The 19,195-nt window shown below is 41.4% G+C and overlaps 1 protein-coding gene across 1 annotated transcript in view; it reads left to right on the top strand.

Moving 5' to 3' along the window:
• FAM167A (family with sequence similarity 167 member A) overlaps positions 1-19,195 on the top strand; it is a 328,244-nt gene that overhangs the window by 214,867 nt on the left and 94,182 nt on the right. The gene's annotated exons all lie outside the window — the stretch shown is intronic.

Raw genomic sequence — 19,195 nt, 5'->3', positions numbered from 1 at the left:
ATCCTGTCGATTACTGATTAATGATTAATGCACGTGTAAATGGTCTGCTGACAATTATTACAACTTTTTGAGAAACAGAGAAAGCATGCAGTAGTTTATGTCTGGATGCTTGATAAAGTTATTTTTTCTTCATTCTTTCATTATAGATTAACCCTGTGTATGTGGTCTGCTGAAAATAATAAAAGCATGCATTATGTGTTTATACTTTGATGAGTGAATGACTGATAAAGGTTTCTTTGAGAGGGGCAGAAGTTAGGGAACCGCTCTGATCTTGTCTGACATTGCACCAAGGGTGTGCTACATTATTATAATCAGTCCTTTTTCAGACTGACAGTATGCAGCACTTAAACGCTACTACCTGTATGATCCAGGATTCAGAAAAAGAGTGACAGACTGGACACCTACATTTACCACTGTTACTGTTAGACTGCAAGATAGCATTATGGCTTTCTACCATCATAAATGATAAATACCACTCCTTATCCCTCTCTCTCTCTCTGTCATTATCTATCTATCTCTATCTATCTATCTATATATATATATATATATATATATATATATACACACACACACACACACACACACACACACACACACACACACACACACACACACACATATATATATATATATATATATATATATATATATATATATATATACATAAATATATATATATATATATATATATATATATATATATATATATATATATATATATATATATATGGTTCACGGAAGATCGACAAAAGACCGACTTCCCCAACGGAAAACACCGACACAGAAATAACTGACACTACAAACCACAGACATTTCACAGGTAAGGGGTTAAAATTCGCTAATCAAGCCTACCATGTACAGGTAAGGGGTTTATTTTGCGTCGGTGAAGTCGGTGTCGGTCTTTTGCGTGTCGATCTTCCGTCCTAGAACCATATATATATATATATATACATATATAGACCTATCTACATATATATCTGTATCTATATATATATATATATATATATATATATATATATGTAGATATATATATCACTATATATGCACTCCAGTGGCTCTACTTGACAGAGACACTGGGAACTAAGGTCGGGTGGCACGATGCCAGGGTAATTCTACGGGCTAGGCTTGTAAAGGCTCCAGGGCCATTAGCCTACACACACCTATGAACCTATATATATATATATATATATATATATATATATATATATATATATATATATATATGTATGTGTGTGTGTGTGTATATATATATATATATATATGATGTTGACATACCACATCACTGTGGTATTGTCTGTAAACACCTTGAGAGGTCCTGGGAGAAAAGAGACTGAAAGGCCTGAAGAGTCAGCAGAAGAGCTCTCATCTCCTTGATGTTGATGTGGTCTTTCTGTGAAGAGCCGACCACACTCCTTGCACCTTTAGGGAGCCAAAAGCTGCTCCTCATCCCACATCTGAGGTGTCTGTGAATAGCTCCTGAGAGGGAAGAGGTGGATGAAAAGGGAGACCTGCATTGAGATTCAACCACTGAATCCACCACTGAAGATCCTGTTTGAGGCAAGGGAGAAGAGGAAGTAAGAAATCAAGGGGATGGAATGCTGAAGCCAAACTGACTTAAGAAACCACTGAAATGTTCTCATGTGGAGTTTGGCAAAAGAGAGCATAGGAATAGTGGAAGCCATGAACCCCAGAGCTCTCATAAATTCCCTTGCTGTTACAGAGATCAGAGGAAGAAGGGACTGAAAAAAGGAAATGAGAGTTAGAACCTTGGGATGAGGCAGGGATGGCAGCATAGGAACAGTATGGATCCTGCAGCCCAGAAAAACATGATCCTGAGGAGTCAGAAAGGACTTTTTGACATTTACAGTGAACCCCAGGCTCTGCAAGAGGGAAATTCCAAAGTGAAGATTTTTCAGCAAGATCTCAGGGGTGGATGCCTGAAACAGCAGCTTGTCCAGGCAGGGAAAGACTTATATCCCCCTTAGCCTGCAGAAAGCAATCACAGGAGCGAGGCATTTGGTGAATACCCTTGGGTCAGTAGAAAGGCCAAAGGGCAAAGCAGGGAACTGAAAATGCCAGGAAACACCAGAGAAATGTAAAAACTTCCTGAAAAGGGGATGAATTGGATATGGAGATAAGCATCCTTGAGATCCAGAGATGCTATGTAAGCCTGAGGAAGCAAAACAGGGAACAAAGTTTGAAGGGACAACATTTGAAAAGAGGAAATCTTCAGAAATGTATTTAGATGAGAATGGTCTAAAACCGGTCTCCAAATACCCTCTTTTCTGGGTAACATTCTGGAATAACCCCCCCTTTGGGAAACTGAAACTTATTGAATAGTACCATGAGTCAAGAGATCCTGAAGCACCTCTGGAAAGAAAGACAGCTGTTCCTGTGGGGGCTGATGAATTCACATAAAAGGAAGAAGAGTTTTCCAGAAGTACCCTTGGCAGATAATGGACAGATCTCAGAGGTCCTGAGAAATATTTAACCAAACCTGGAGAGAGAAAAAGGCAAAGAGAAAGATGAATGTGGCTGGGAAGAACAGGATAGGCAGACAGCACCTGGTTTATCAGGAAAAGAAAACTTCTGGGGCACAGAGGTCTGACTAGCTTTAGCAGGAGGAGCGTGCTTCCCACCTTACTTGCCATTGGGAGATGGGCAAGATTGCCTATGAACAAAGGTTGGCATATTGGGGTAATTTCTCTGAAACTTAGGTGCAGGAGAAACAAAGACAGGTAAAACCTTACCCTTATCCTAAAGGGACTTAAAGAAATCAGCAGCAGCTTCACCAAACAAGTGTTTATTACCCAGAGGAGCATCCATCAAGTTAGTCTTAATATCATCAGGCAAAAGTTGAAGCCATAGCCAAGAACATCTCCTCATCACAGACCCAAAGGCAGAAGCCCTAGAGGAAGCATCTGCTGCATCATAACTACACTTTATGGAATGGTGACCCACCTGGGAGGAATGCCCTACCATGGAAAGTGCAGAAGTCTTCCCTTCAGAGTCTGGAAGATCAGAAATTACCTGAAAGGCCTGGAAACGAAGAGCCAACATGTACCTGGACATATGGGTCTGATAACTCTAAAAGTGAAAGTAGCAGAGGTGTAAACCTTTTTCCCCAACCATTTCATAGTTCTGCTATCTTTGATAGAAGGCAATAACTTTGGAGAAGGAAGCAAATGAGATGGCATATCATAAGCCACAGATACCACCAAAAGGTCTGCTGTAGGGCACTTACAGGGAAATTTACAGTCCTCACGTACCTTATAAAACTATCAGGTTTCTTGGGAGCAGGAGGCTGGGAGTCAGGAGCCATAGAAGCATTAGAAAAGGCATCCAACAATGCAGCCACAACAGGAAGTACAGCAGAAGGCCTGGGAGACTCCATCTGCAGGACCTCATAATACCTTTTCTACACTTCAGAAATATGAGCACAATCCCATTTAAAAAACTCCATTCATCCTAGAGACTGTGTCCCCAAAAGAAATTTCCTCAAAAGGAGTATCAGGGCTAGTAAATTCTTCTTCCACAGACCCATAATCTAAAGGACAGGGAATCTGAGAGTAAGCAAGGGAATCCTCATCAGAATCTCCCTCCTCCTCAGAGGAATTTTGTTTCCTTAGTCTTTTAAGGGGATTAGAGGACCAAGGAGGAGCTAGAACAGAAACACCCTGAGGAGGTTTTAAGGCCATCAAAGCAGTAAACAACCCCTGAGTGAAATGTTGCCTTTCACTCTGTGGGTCTATAGGAGCTAAAACAATATGTTTAATTTATTGTAATGGCTTGGTGAAATAGCAATGGAATGGGTGTTCAGACTGACGATCATCAGATATGGCCCTCTGAATGGTGGCAAAGCAGTTCTGAGAATGGTACAGCCGGACGTCACCTTTATGCCCTATGCTATGCAAGGAGCATACATGTGGCGTACGGCATACCTTAAAGCAACCTAAAGGCTTTGGTATACTGGCCAGATGTTGGGCCACCCTTGGCAGGGGATTCCTAGTGTAATGAATACTGCAACAGTGAAATGGAAGAACATCAGAGAGTCTCCTATGTTGATGTGACCAAGGATGAATTTATAGCAGACTTGTTGTATACAGTTGAAGATCAGTTCACTAAACCTATATGATTGAAGCATGCAGAAAAAGACTGTTCAGCATTTCACAGATGATTTCAAACTGCAGCATGTACTACAGAATCCAGAGATTAATTGACTTTAAGGATCTGAGAGAATGGAATGACTTTAAATGCAATTGAAGTGAGAGCAGAAAGAGGTCACACATTGAGAAAGACCCAGAGAGAGAGAGAGAGAAAGAGAGAAAAACAGCATCTGGATGAGGAAGGGGTGCTTACTCTTCAACAGGTACATGTGGATAGAAAGCTAAAAAGCCCACCCCGGATGGCAAGGTCCATACTAAAATCTTCCCCACTATAAAGATGGGTATGATTTTCATAGCTTTATTCAAGCATTTGAATGTGCGTGCAATCCGGACAAAATAGGCCAAGGGCAATGAATGTGGTTATATCCCCTTCCATTCATGGGTAGAGCAATACATGTTCACAATAAATTAAATGATAGTGATTGCATTGATTATTTAAAAGGAAAGCATATTCTATGGGAATGTTTTTAACAAATATCCGAAGCTAATAGGAAGAAGTTTAATGAACACATCAGAAAAGCAGAACACGGTGTTAGTGAATTAAACTGCAGAAGTAAGCATTTTATTTAATAGGTAGATGATTACTTTGGATTAGGCATCAGAATCTGTTTGACACACCAGAAGTGCACCATGGCAGAAGTGATGTACAGCAAATGTGACCATTGTTTAGCCATAAGACATCACTGCATAGATTATGTACTATGTGAAAAAAGTGAGTACAGTAATGTGTTAATTCAACAATACATGCACAGTGGAATACAGGAACTGTGTAGTACTGTAATTGTATTTGTTGTGAGGATGGCCGGGTTGGGAGGGTGGCCTAATGGTTAAGGTGTTTGCCTTACAAATACAAGGTGCAGGGTTTGAGTCTCACAAGGGATAATTGGCTAGGCTTACAATGGCTTGCAAGGGCAGTTAGCTTAGTACTATGAACATTCAGAACATTCAGTGTATGATAATGTGTATATTCTAAGTTCCTTCTATAAGTAGCCCATCTTCTGCTGATGATAGAAGCCCAAAGAAGACTGTCTCCTTTCACAATGAGCCAGTGTACTAAAGATTAGTGTAATAACATTGTGTGTGGTAATACAAGTTTTTCTGATGTCTTGCTTCAGGCATTCCTATGGGGCTTGGAGTTGGTGTAATGATTAAGGTGTTTACCTAACAGACACAAGGTACATGATTTTATTCTCATTGTTGGAAAAGAAATTGTCAAGGCTTAAAATGGCCCGCAAGGGTAGTCAGCCTATTATTTACCTATGAACCTTTGAACAATGTATGACATCAGTGTATTTTTTTTCCAATGGGTCCCCTTTAATGGTCACTTCATATAACAATAAATTAGTAGTAACATCAGGGGGTTTAACCCTGAACATACAGAAATAGTCTATTATTTTTTTAGAATGGTTTTAATTTCTAGCATAAACATCTTCATTCCTTATGGGAGATCTGTACTTAGATATGACAATGTTTCAGTATTAAATCTTTATGTCAGCATGGGTTCTACAAAGTATTCTGGATTCCGTAACACATTCCGTGAAATGCTGGCTGACTGTCCAATACATACATACACACACACACAAACACACACACACACACACACACACACACACACACACACACACACAGACATACGTGTCAGTGTATGTGCGGTGTATTTATGCACATGTATCGCATTTACCCTTGTCCTTCTAGCCCAAGTCATGGCTACAGGGGTGGTTAAAAAATGATAATTAAATATTCTAATTTTCTGACTTAAATATTCTCATTTTCACATTATTAAGTTATTTTACATCAACACTGTAAGCAAAAACACTTACACTGCAATTTAATGATTCTTTGTATGTTATAAGTTGGCATTTCATTTTTCGTGACTGTGACCTCATACAGGCTTCTGTGTGTTTCTCTTTAGTAAACAACTTTACAGTTAAAATAGTAGGTTTTCTGATACAGAGGTAGAAGTTAAAGTATCCTGAATTCCATCAGTAAAGTGAGATAGATCAGTATCAATCAAAAGCATTCATAATATTTGGGCATTTTAGAACACGAATGCATAATTTTAGAAAGTCAAATGTCTTCTATTATGTAGTCAATTTATGTAATGCTTTTTAAACTGACGTGCATTAAATGTTTACTTGGCTAAACACAAAAGGCCCAAAATAATGAGTTTAGTCCATATTTTGCACACTGTTCATCCTGGATAGAAGTATATCCATTAGAGCAGTACACGCAGCACTGCTTTCACACAGAAATGCATGCCAACACATCGTCCCATAAAATATTTAAAATCTCACTGTATTTTCTATCCATGGATTCATTCAGTCAGTTATAAACAAACCACATACCCACCTGACCATATGAAATTACTTCTCATTCATCATTAAATATTCAACCAAGGTTATAGCATGACCTTTTGTCATCCCTTACTTTCTTTTATATTTATTAGAGTAGTACACACTTCTGCCCACCTTTCAGATCAGCCAAGAATGTTCATAAGTATGATACACTGGCATAACATTCTTTAAAAACTGTAAACTAATCAAAAGGATAGTACTACTTTTTAAAATTATTTTCAGTATCACATACAGTAAGCGTAGCATACTTGCTTTAATAATTTTTCCATTTTATTTAAAATAGCATCAGTTTTTGCTATTGTTCCTTCTATAACTCAATTATTTGTTATTAAGCTTGTACAACAATATATGGTTGACATATAGCTAGCATTTCTCCCAGTCATTGGAATAGTACCTTATTCTTGTGGCATTGATTTATACATTACATATTTCATTTCTGCCTGTCAGAGTTTCATGTACAAAGATACTTCATTGTGCATACCTGTTATACTTGTAGCATTTTATTCTAGTACTGTGCTTGCCTCCCCCTCTGCACAAGGTGCACCTCAGATTATATAATCACTTGTGTTATTCTCCTGCCAATCAGTACAACGTTAGACAGGACATGGGGAGTCAGACATTGTACTGTGAGACAGGACATGGGGAGTCAGGCATTGTACTGTTAGACAAGATATGGGGAGTCAAGCATTGTACTGTTAGACAAGACATGGGGAGTCAGGCATTGTACTGTGAGACAGGACATGGGGAGTCAGGCATTGTACTGTGAGACAGAACATGGGGAGTCAGACATTGTATTGTTAGGACGTGGGGAGTTAGGCAGTACAATGTTAGACAGGACATGGGGAGTCAGGCAATGTACTGTTAGACAAGACATGGGGAGTCAGGCATTGTACTGTGAGACAGGACATGGGGAGTCAGACATTGTACTGTTAGACAAGACATGGGGAGTCAGGCATTGTACTGTTAGACAAGACATGGGGAGTCAGGCATTGTACTGTGAGACAGGACATGGGGAGTCAGGCATTGTACTGTGAGACAGAACATGGGGAGTCAGACATTGTATTGTTAGGACGTGGGGAGTTAGGCAGTACAATGTTAGACAGGACATGGGGAGTCAGGCAATGTACTGTTAGACAAGACATGGGGAGTCAGGCATTGTACTGTGAGACAGGACATGGGGAGTCAGACATTGTACTGTGAGACAGGACATGGGGAGTCAGGCATTGTACTGTTAGACAAGACATGGGGAGTCAAGCATTGTACTGTGAGACAGGACATGGGGAGTTAGGCATTGTACTGTTAGACAAGACATGGGGAGTCAGACATTGTACTGTGAGACAGGACATGGGGAGTCAGGCATTGTACTGTTAGACAAGACATGGGGAGTCAGACATTGTACTGTTAGACAGGACATGGGGAGTCAGGCATTGTACTGTTAGACAAGACATGGGGAGTCAGGCATTGTACTGTTAGACAGGACATGGGGAGTCAGACATTGTATTGTGAGACAAGACATGGGGAGTCAGGCATTGTACTGTGAGACAGGACATGGGGAGTCAGGCATTGTACTGTTAGACAAGACATGGGGAGTCAGGCATTGTACTGTGAGACAGGACATGGGGAGTCAGGCATTGTACTGTTAGACAAGACATGGGGAGTCAGGCATTGTACTGTGAGACAGGACATGGGGAGTCAGGCATTGTACTGTTAGACAAGACATGGGGAGTCAGGCATTGTACTGTTAGACAAGACATGGGGAGTCAGGCATTGTACTGTTAGACAGGACATGGGGAGTCAGGCATTGTACTGTTAGACAAGACATGGGGAGTCAGGCATTGTACTGTTAGACAGGACATGGGGAGTCAGGCATTGTACTGTGAGACAGAACATGGGGAGTCAGACATTGTACTGTGAGACAGGACATGGGGAGTCAGACATTGTACTGTGAGACAGGACATGGGGAGTCAGGCATTGTACTGTTAGACAAGACATGGGGAGTCAAGCATTGTACTGTTAGACAAGACATGGGGAGTCAGGCATTGTACTGTTAGACAAGACATGGGGAGTCAGGCATTGTACTGTTAGACAGGACATGGGGAGTCAGGCATTGTACTGTGAGACAGAACATGGGGAGTCAGACATTGTATTGTTAGGACGTGGGGAGTTAGGCAGTACAATGTTAGACAGGTCATGGGGAGTCAGGCAATGTACTGTTAGACAGGACATAGGGGTGTCAGGGAGTGTACTGTTAGACAAGACATGGGGAGTCAAGCATTGTACTGTGAGACAGAACATGGGGAGTCAGACATTGTATTGTTAGGACGTGGGGAGTTAGGCAGTACAATGTTAGACAGGACATGGGGAGTCAAGCATTGTACTGTTAGACAAGACATGGGGAATCAAGCATTGTACTGTTAGACAAGACATGGGGAGTCAAGCATTGTACTGTTAGACAAGACATGGGGAGTCAGGCATTGTACTGTGAGACAGGACATGGGGAGTCAGGCATTGTACTGTGAGACAGGACATGGGGAGTCAGGCATTGTACTGTTAGACAAGACATGGGGAGTCAGGCATTGTACTGTTAGACAGGACATGGGGAGTCAGGCATTGTACTGTGAGACAGAACATGGGGAGTCAGACATTGTATTGTTAGGACGTGGGGAGTTAGGCAGTACAATGTTAGACAGGACATGGGGAGTCAGGCAATGTACTGTTAGGACATAAGGGTGTCAGGGAGTGTACTGTTAGACACCACATCGCGAGTCAGGCAGTGTATGGTTAAACAGGACATGGGGAGTCAGGCAATATACTGTTAGATAACACATGAGGAATCAGGCAGTGTACTGTTAGGACATGGGGGGTCAGGCATTGTACTGTTAGACAAGACATGGGGAGTCAGGCAGTATACTGTTAGACAGGACATGGGGAGTCTGGCATTGTACTGTTAGGACATGGGGAGTCAGGCAGTGTACTGTTAGACAGGACATGGGGAGTCTGGCATTGTACTGTTAGGACATGGGGAGTCAGGCAGTGTACTGTTAGACAGCACATGGGGATTCAGGCATTGTAGTATTAGACAGGAAATGGGCAGTCAGGTAGTATACTGTTAGGACATGGGAAGTCAGGCAGTGTACTGTTAGACAAAACATGGGGAGTCAGGTGGAGTACTGTTAGGACATGGGCAGGTCAGGCAGTATAATGTTAGGACATGGGGAGTCAGGCAGTATACTGTTAAACAGGACATGGGGGGGTCAGGCATTGTACTGTTAGACAAGACATGGGGAGTCAGGCGGAGTACTGTTAGGACATGGGCAGGTCAGGCAGTATAATGTTAGGACATGGGGAGTCAGGCAGTATACTGTTAAACAGGACATGGGGGGTCAGGCATTGTACTGTTAGACAAGACATGGGGAGTCAGCCATTGTACTGTTAGACAGGACATGGGGAGTCAGGCAGTATACTGTTAGACAGGACATGGGGAGTCTGGCATTGTACTGTTAGCCAGGACATGGGGAGTCAGGCAGTGTATTGCTAGACAGGACATGGGGAGTCAGCCATTGTACTGTTAGACAGGACATGGGGAGTCAGGCATTGTACTGTTAGACAACACATGGGGAGTCAGACAGTGTACTGTTAGACAGCACACGTGGAGTCAGGCAGTGTACTGCTGACAGGACATGGGGAGTCTGGAAGTGTACTGTTAGCCAGGACATGGGGAGTCAGGCATTGTACTGTTAGACAGGACATGGCAAGTCAGGGAGTGTATTATTAGACAAGACATGGGGAGTCAGGCAGTGTTTTTTTACACAGGACATGGGGAGTCAGACAGTGTAATGTTAGACAGCACACGGGGAATCAGGCTGTGTACTGTTAGACAGGACATGGGGAGACAGGCATTGTACTGTTAGACAGGACATGGGGAGTCAGGTAGTGTATTGTTAGACAAGACATGGGGAGTCAGGCAGTGTATTGTTAGACAGGAGATGGGGAGTCAGACAGTGTACTGTTAGGACATGGGGAGTCTAGTAGTGTGCTGTTAGGACATGGGTAGTCAGGCAGTGTACTGTTAGGACATGGGGAGTCAGGCAGTGTACTGTTAGGACATGGGGAGTCAGGCAGTGTAGTGTTAGGACATGTGGAGTCAGGCAGTGTACTGTTAGGACATGGAGGACAGGCAGTGTACTGTTAGACAGGACATGGGTGTCAGGCAGTGTACTGTTAGAACATGGGGAGTCAGGCAGTGTACTGTTAGGACATGGAGGGGTCAGGCAGTGTACTCTTAGGACACTGGGAGTCAGGCAGTGTACTGTTAGGACATGATGAGTCTGGTAGTGTACTGTTAGGACATTGGGAGTCAGGCAGTTGTACTGTTAGGACATGGGGAGTCAGGCAGTGTACTGTTAGGACATGGGGGTCAGGCAGTGTACTGTTAGGACATGGGGAGTCAGACAGTGTACTGTTAGGACATGGGGAGTCAGACAGTGTACTGTTAGGACATGGGGGGGTCAGGCAGTGTACTCTTAGAACACTGGGAGTTGGGCAGTGTACTGTTAGGACATGGGGAGTCTGGTAGTGTACTGTTAGGATATGGGGGGTCAGGCAGTGTACTGTTAGGACATGGGGTGTCAGGCAGTGTACTGTTAGGACATGGGGAACAGGCAGTGTACTGTTAGACAGGACATGGGAGTCAGGCAGTGTACTGTTAGGACATGGAGGGGTCAGGCAGTGTACTCTTAGGACACTGGGAGTCAGGCACTGTACTGTTAGGACATGATGAGTCTGGTAGTGTACTGTTAGGACATTGGGAGTCAGGCAGTGTACTGTTAGGACATGGGGAGTCAGGCAGTGTACTGTTAGGACATGAGGGTCAGGCAGTGTACTGTTAGGACATGGGGAGTCAGGCAGCGTACTGTTAGGACATGGGGAGTCAGACAGTGTACTGTTAGGACATGGAGGGGTCAGGCAGTGTACTCTTAGAACATTGGGAGTCGGGCAGTGTACTGTTAGGACATGGGGAGTCTGGTAGTGTACTGTTAGGACATGGGTAGTTAGGCAGTGTACTTTTATGACATGGGGAGTCAGGCAGTGTACTGTTAGGACATGGGGGGGGGTCAGGCAGTGTACTCTTGGAACATTGGGAGTCGGGCAGTGTACTGTTAGGACATGGGGAGTCTGGTAGTGTACTGTTAGGACATGGGTAGTCAGGCAGTGTACTGTTAGGACATGGGGAGTCAGGCAGTGTACTGTTAGGACATGGGGAGTCAGGCAGTGTAGTGTTAGGACATGTGGAGTCAGGCAGTATACTGTTAGGACATGGAGGGTTCAGGCAGTGTACTTTTAGGACATGGGGGTCAGGCAGTGTACTCTTAGGACCTGAGGAGTCAGGCAGTTCAATGAGCACAAGTTTACTTTTGAAGTACAGTTAGAAAAGACAGGGAAATGTTACAAAAAAAAATTTCAGGACACTTGATGTTCCTTAAAGTGATGTTCCATTAAGCTTTAATCTTTTCCCAAAGTGCAACAATTACATACCTTACTTGTTTCAAAAATATTCATTGGCAGCACACTTTGCATCTGTATTAGTCTGGTCCTCCACTAATGTGTGCCTACTCCTCAACATGCAGCAGTCTTTATCTGTTCCCAAGGTGCAGCAACAATGGACTTCACCTGTTCCTCATGGTTGTGCTTCAATTAATGTTGCTTCTTCTCCAACATACAACTCCACCCAACTTTATTTTTTCCACAGGAGACAGTAGCAATGGCCATTACCTATTTCTCAATATGCAGCAACAAAGTTTACTTGTTCATCATGGGTGTTGCTGCTACAAAGTGTACTCATTCCCTGCTTATAGTATCAATAAACTTTACACCTCCTTAGAGAAGTAGCTGCAAATTTCAGCTGTTTCACAAGGCATTGCTGTATCATTTTTACTTATTCCTTAACCTGTGATCACTACAGAAGTTAGCTGTGCCATAACATGTAGTCGGCTTGGCTTAAAATCATCAAGTTTTTGAGAAGATGACAAGCTCCTCCTGTCAGATTTCCTACTGCTGAAACTAAATAGTGATACGCACTATCCAAGATACTGTTCTGACTTAACTATACTATGGTGAACAATGGATTTCTGAGCAATGACTCCTAAGATCATAATAATTTCAGGCTGATTGATCAGAAGAACAAATGGTGATTTAATATTCACTTAATACTTTGCACTGCTTCATGAATGCTCCAGTCCCCACATACTTACCGGTCATAGCCATTTGCAATTAATTAAAGGAGCATAATAATCCAACAATTGTAGATTTGTGATGAGAACTGATAAGTCCCCAGACTTACTATCATAGTGGTAGAAAGGTGATATTTCAGGGAGTATATACACAGATTTAATAAAACATGCCCTATCTTTTTTGTAGTCAGAAGCTGGCTCTGGAAGTTAAGAGAGGTTCCACTAGAGGGAGTATGAATGAGTATTTTAAACTATGCACTATATCCCCTGTCATCACATATTGCCTATAAAAAATAATGGTAGATTGAACCAGTTGTAATGTAGGTATGCTCAAGGATGGAAGTACGAGACCAGTAGGTAGATTTGTCCATTTGTACATGCTCTGGCTCAGAGATGAATAGATGATTACTAACCAAGTGTCTTTAGGAGATGCAGCAGGTTGGTACTACCTTTTACATTTTAAGGTACACACCTACCCAAATATGTAAAGTATTATTCAGCAGAAGATGTGTGCATATCTGTTTTCCTGATACATCAGGGCTGCATCTGCAACAACCTGCACAGCACAGTATTTCTATGCTGAAAGTGTGATGAGAGACTTAGGGACACAGGTGGACAGTGGTCTCACCTTCGATAACCACATTGTCACAACAGCCAGGAAATCCTTCTATGTGGCACACCTCATCACTAAGGGATTTTCATCCAGAAAAAAGGAGGTCATTGTCCCACTGTACCCATCCCTCATTAGACCCATTATAGAGTATAACGCCCCATTTGGTATGTACCTCACAAGACATCTGTAACAGCTGGAAAGGCCGCAGAAATACCTCACTAAAAGAATAACATGCCTAAAGCAGATGCCATATGCTGACCATCTAAAAAAAACTCCAGCTATACTACTATATCTACTCAGAGGCAATCACTGCTTAACATACAAGGCCATGTCAAATCCTGAGCTGTTGGACATGCTCCACTTAAAGAAATCCCAATCACTCAGAGCCACATGCTCCAGGGATCTAAACCTTGTCATCACAATGAACAAAACATGCTGGAGGGATAGGTTCCTGACCCAGAGACTCCCCATACTCTGGAATAGACTGCCCATACATGTCACACAGAGCGCCTCCTTGACCCTCTTCAAAACGAACCTTGATGATTGGATGGGAGATTGGAAATTCACCCCGGGGATCATGTCAGTTGCCCTGCTAGACAGGGGTCCAGGGAAGTAAATATTGTGGGAAGAAATATCCATGGAATTGTTATGGCTAGGCTTGTATAGGCCCTAGGGCCGATAGCCTAGTCCTAACCTATGAACCTATGAACCTATATCCTATTCACATAAATGTGCTGTACCAGCCTGTGTAACATGGGTTGCTTGAAGGAGGGTGGCAGGGAGGGAGGCATACATTCCAGCACTGCCACAAGTATTTGAACTTCATGCTTTCACAGGTTCCACTGATAGAGGGTCCAGCACAACAGGTAATCACATGTCTGATGTCAGCAGGACAGCCTTGGCTGATGACAATAAATGCATTTACACAGTGCAGTCAGATGATGTTATGGCACTTTTAACAATGCTAACATAGAAGGGCATACAGGCATCCCCCACATATGAAGTGACTGTGGGGGGGGGGGCAGACAGAGCCTCTGACATCACTGTATTTAGCATGGAAGTCCTGTAATTGAAAGCTCCAAAAAGGCTACAAAGAAGCCAACACCACAGATAGCATCTGTCAACCGTACTGCCACCAGTTTGTACCCAATCACCTTAGAGGAGAGGCTGACAGATGTGCTACACTTGGCATCAATCAGTGGATATACAGGTCAGTGATCTAGACACAGACAGCTAATGCACACACCACAGTAGAGATGACAGCCATGCTCCATGGCCTATGATCTCTCATGGCTATGAGATCAAGGGTAGCCCACATGGCATTCAATGGTACAGCCATATGGCGTCTGGAAAATACCTAACATGGGCATGCAAGGCTATAGATCATGGTGTATGGTCACAGGCTAGGCTTATATAGATAACATTTGGTGCTCCCTGGAGACTGAATTATCATCATCCCTACATATGGCAGCCACCACATCTAGCCGTGGATAATCTCAGGGTCATGGCTAATACCTCTTTATCTCCACTGCAGGGATGTCATGTCATGTCAACTGCTCTGGTTCCCAGAGTTCCACACTGTCCTTATACTCTGTTAGGGATCAGAGTGCTATGTCTAGTGATGGGCATCCTCAGTGTCACAGACACTGTCCATCTTTTGGATGAGAACATATGGAGGCACAACAGAATAACTGCACATGCTCCCAAAATGTATGCCATCCTTCTGAAAGAATGCATCCATCCTTGACACTACAGGGCTATGCAGTACACTTGGCGCATGTTCATAACATAGAAGTTCCAATCCAACAAAAGAGATGTAATAAAGCCTGCTACTTGCCTTTCTGGCTACCACATCAACCTTTGATGACTTACAGCTATGGTAGCATTATTGTCACTTGTCACTGTGCCCCATCTCACCAATATAAATGATGATGACTGTGCCCTGTCCACCCCTCCAGAATATGAGGATAATGTAATGTCTGATGGACAGCATGGCCAGTGAATTCACTATAATGCATAGCTCGATTGCGCTAATGAATTTTAGTTTGAGTTGTCCTTGACGTGGTCCATAACTGTGGACCAGATGCTGCCCCTTTGTCAGTGCAACAGCATATTCACCTGCTTCTGACTTACATGTGGTGCCACTGCAGGTAGTTTCTCCAATAAGTCTGTGCTTAGCTCCTCTTCCACTACTGCAACAGGTCTGCTAGGCAGTACTGTCATGTTCCTAAGTTAGATCTGCTTCTATACTACCATATTGTGTAGCATGGAACACACCACTAATAACGGATTGCAAGCCCCACGTGCTTACTACAGTATGCCACCAGAGGTATCCAAGCAACAATAGCATGCTTTCAGGAATCTAAGCAAATGTTCAGCAATGTTCTGTGACTGTGTAGTGCTGTATACCATCTCTGCCACTATCTGGTGGTTTCAGATGATGATCATTAGCCATGGTTCAAAGGTATAGCCTGCATCAACCAAGACACGCAACAACAGACACCATTATAAGTAGCTTGTTATATAAAGTAACTGGAAGAGCATATCCAGGTCTGCAGAGCTGACAATCTCTCCACTTACTAACTAGATGTCCATCTACCAAGTATATGATCCTCCAAATGCTGCAGCATCACATCAGGAAATTGGTGTAGCGTCCATGAGGCTTATGCCAGGGAAACTCTTAGTGTGTCTCCTACAGATGTTAAAACATCCTCATATCAAGGATAGTTAATGTTGTTCAAACTTTAATGTCAACTGGGATAGGCAATCCACGTATTCCTCTTGATTCCCTATGTGAGTTGTGTTAACATATGGCACCTCTGTCTACATAGGTTTGACAGTGACCTGGTCATGGAAGTGTTGATATGTCAGACACTAGCAGACCATCTGTGGTACCGAATCTATCAATGTTGTTTTAATAAAGAAATTTCTTGATGTTGGGCTTTTTTCTTCAGCATACCGGAGGTGATGGCAGGCAACATCATGGGTATGGGCTCTGAGGGCAGCCACTAATACTTGTTGCTTAGATAGTGATACTGCTAACCCTAATATAATAGCATGTTGAACTTCCTGTACTCTGAAAATTCCGAGCATTCGGAATATGTGAGTGATGCTGCTCTTGGCATTAAATCTATACATCTGTGAATCAAACCAGTAAGTCTGATTTCATTATTTGCATATGCCATAGATCTTATTTGAATGATAACACTCATTTATGTGGGGTTATGCAGTTATTTGCATATCATGAATACTGCATTATGTATCCTATGCCATAGTCAACTTACTTGTTTCTTTGAATCACCCCCTCCCTATGCATCCCTACTTACCAATGCATCCCTGCTTATCAAGTTATTTCACATAATAAGAGCTAATTCATTGCAAATACCCTCTTAATTACTGAAAATATAGTTTTGTTGCAAACAAAAAATAAAGAAACCCACCAATGGGATAATAAGATAAATGTAATAATATTATCAGTTTACTTTTTAAAACAATAATATTCAGGAAGATTTCCAGTTAGTAAAATGTTTCTTACACCTTTCTGTTAGCTTAAATGCCACTGGCTATTTTTGTTAGCTTAAATTTTATAAAATAAATTATTTTGTTAATCACTGAGCAGTAATATTGATATTAACAAGACCAAATGATATTATTAATCAAAATATAATTTTCTCTAATTCTATGTAAATTCAGCTTGCATTGCATTGTTTCTTACCAGGTCATATTCTGGATGGTTAAGTTTAAATGTTTAATTGTGTTAACCGTATGCTGCCAAAGAATTTGTACACTTGGGCATTACCCAAGAATATATGTGAAATATCTCCCTTTATAAATCTATAAACATTATAGCACACAAAGAAAAATAGGTAGCCATTTTAAATGGTGTCAGGTAAGCATTAAAGACAATAATTTGAGTTTAATATAATTTAAGATTATCCACAGCCTTTTCTGCAGGCTATAACTATTTAATGTATTATCAAAATACCTCAATAAAAATAAGCAAAAGGATACATTGCTAGATTTATTCTTAAGAAATAAGGCATACAAAGAAGAAATATATTTTCTGTGACATTAATGGTCATTTTAACAACTTAAAGTGTAACTATTATCCTATCAAGGCATGTTACTGAAAAATTCATTTTGAGATTGACCCAAAAATGATTTACAATACCAGTATGTCCCCTGGGCAACTTGAAGCCATCATACATTTCTTTAGATGAGGTGAAATCTCTTTCTAAAAGGCTCTAATATTAAAGTCATCTGCTTTTTTGTTTTCTTATCAGCTCAAGCTTGCCAGGTATTCTGTGTTTAAACCTTGGGCTGTATTACAAGGGCAAGAAAAAGCAAATGATTTATTGGTTGCCCAACCGTTCTTTAAATAAGTCACAGGGCAATCAAAGGGACTAAAGCTATTGCAAACAAGCTTTTCATCAAGCCTCACGTTTTTTTGGGTGAACATCAAAATGAAAGCAAAATATTTTGACAGAAACTGGAAATGATAGTAGTAACAAAAATGGCACAAAAATATAGCCGCACCATTTTATTCTACTCACCAGTTAGAAAAAAATTAAATTTAACTGCGGAAAAGTGTAGCCTGATCTTCAGAGCTGAACGTTTAGTAAATTATATAGCATACGACAGGATTCTTGTTTATGTGTCTGCTATGTCTAGTGAGCAGTACCTCAGCAGTGATCTCAATCCATGCAGTTTTGTCATTTTTCTATAATGAAGCCCACTAAATGCTGTTTAGCACAAATCTTTGAAGAGCTTATGGAATAATTCCATTATTGCATGGAAGTTATTTGCATAAAACTGTAAATGATATGCATGAAAATAACATTAAAGTATAGCAAGAATTAATTATTCATGAATCAGTCAGATTTGCTTATAGGTGACTGCAGTTCATCTACAACAGCTATTTTTCTCAGAAACTGTCTTAATGAAAGCATGTTTGCCAGATCTCTTTACCTCATCACTTCTGTAATTTCCTACTAGTTCACCTTTCATTAGTCTGCGCATCTCCTGATAAAATACAGCAACTACCACCACAACAAAGACAACACTCTCTACCATATCAGTATTGTAAGCATTGTGGATTCAGAGGTCACACTGCTGCTGTTTGCTAAAAACTAAAAAGAATTGATAATTCATGGCAACCAAAGGAATCTGCCCCAGTACATTAGCAAAATCTAGGACTCTTCATAGGTATAAGACAGAGAGGTAGTGCCAATAAATTACATGCTTCTAGTGCACAGAATAACGTCAGTGATTGTTCAGCCAACTTCAATAACTCACACAAAACTGCACTTTCTGGTTACAAAGTGAAACATAACCTAATATAATGCAGTTTTAGATTTATTGTGTCACTGTCTCTTAGCAAATCTCATGTATGCTATATTATTATTATTTACTTTGCTAACAGGGTGGGTGGATTTTTTTTTTCCACAGATCCGTTTCAGTCATAACCTGGATCATATACAAAATAACAGTTTTATTCAACACTAAGCAATAATTCAAGCTGTAGTACAGGAACAAGGCAATGCATACATGATAAAGCATACATTTCAGCTATAAAACAATACATACATTGTCATTTCATATTACATAGACATTAGTTTTCAAATTAGCTATTGAGTAGTTAATAAGTGACTACAGTAAAGGATCTAAATAAGCTTCTAAAATTAGTAAAGTACATAATACAGAATACAGAATCAAATGGTGCAGTAAGTTTGTAGTGCCAAGAAGAATCTAGAAGCTAGATTTATGTGCCATGAATTAATTGGTTAACTCCAAAGCAGAAATCCCTGTTAGCAACAGCATTGTATCAGATAA

Source organism: Protopterus annectens, chromosome 2.part1 (genome assembly GCF_019279795.1).
Source record: "Protopterus annectens isolate FY-2018-M chromosome 2.part1, PAN1.0, whole genome shotgun sequence".
Lineage (NCBI taxonomy): Eukaryota > Metazoa > Chordata > Ceratodontiformes > Protopteridae > Protopterus > Protopterus annectens.
Note: the sequence above shows the minus strand (reverse complement) of the source record. Positions and strands in the feature narration are given on the sequence as shown.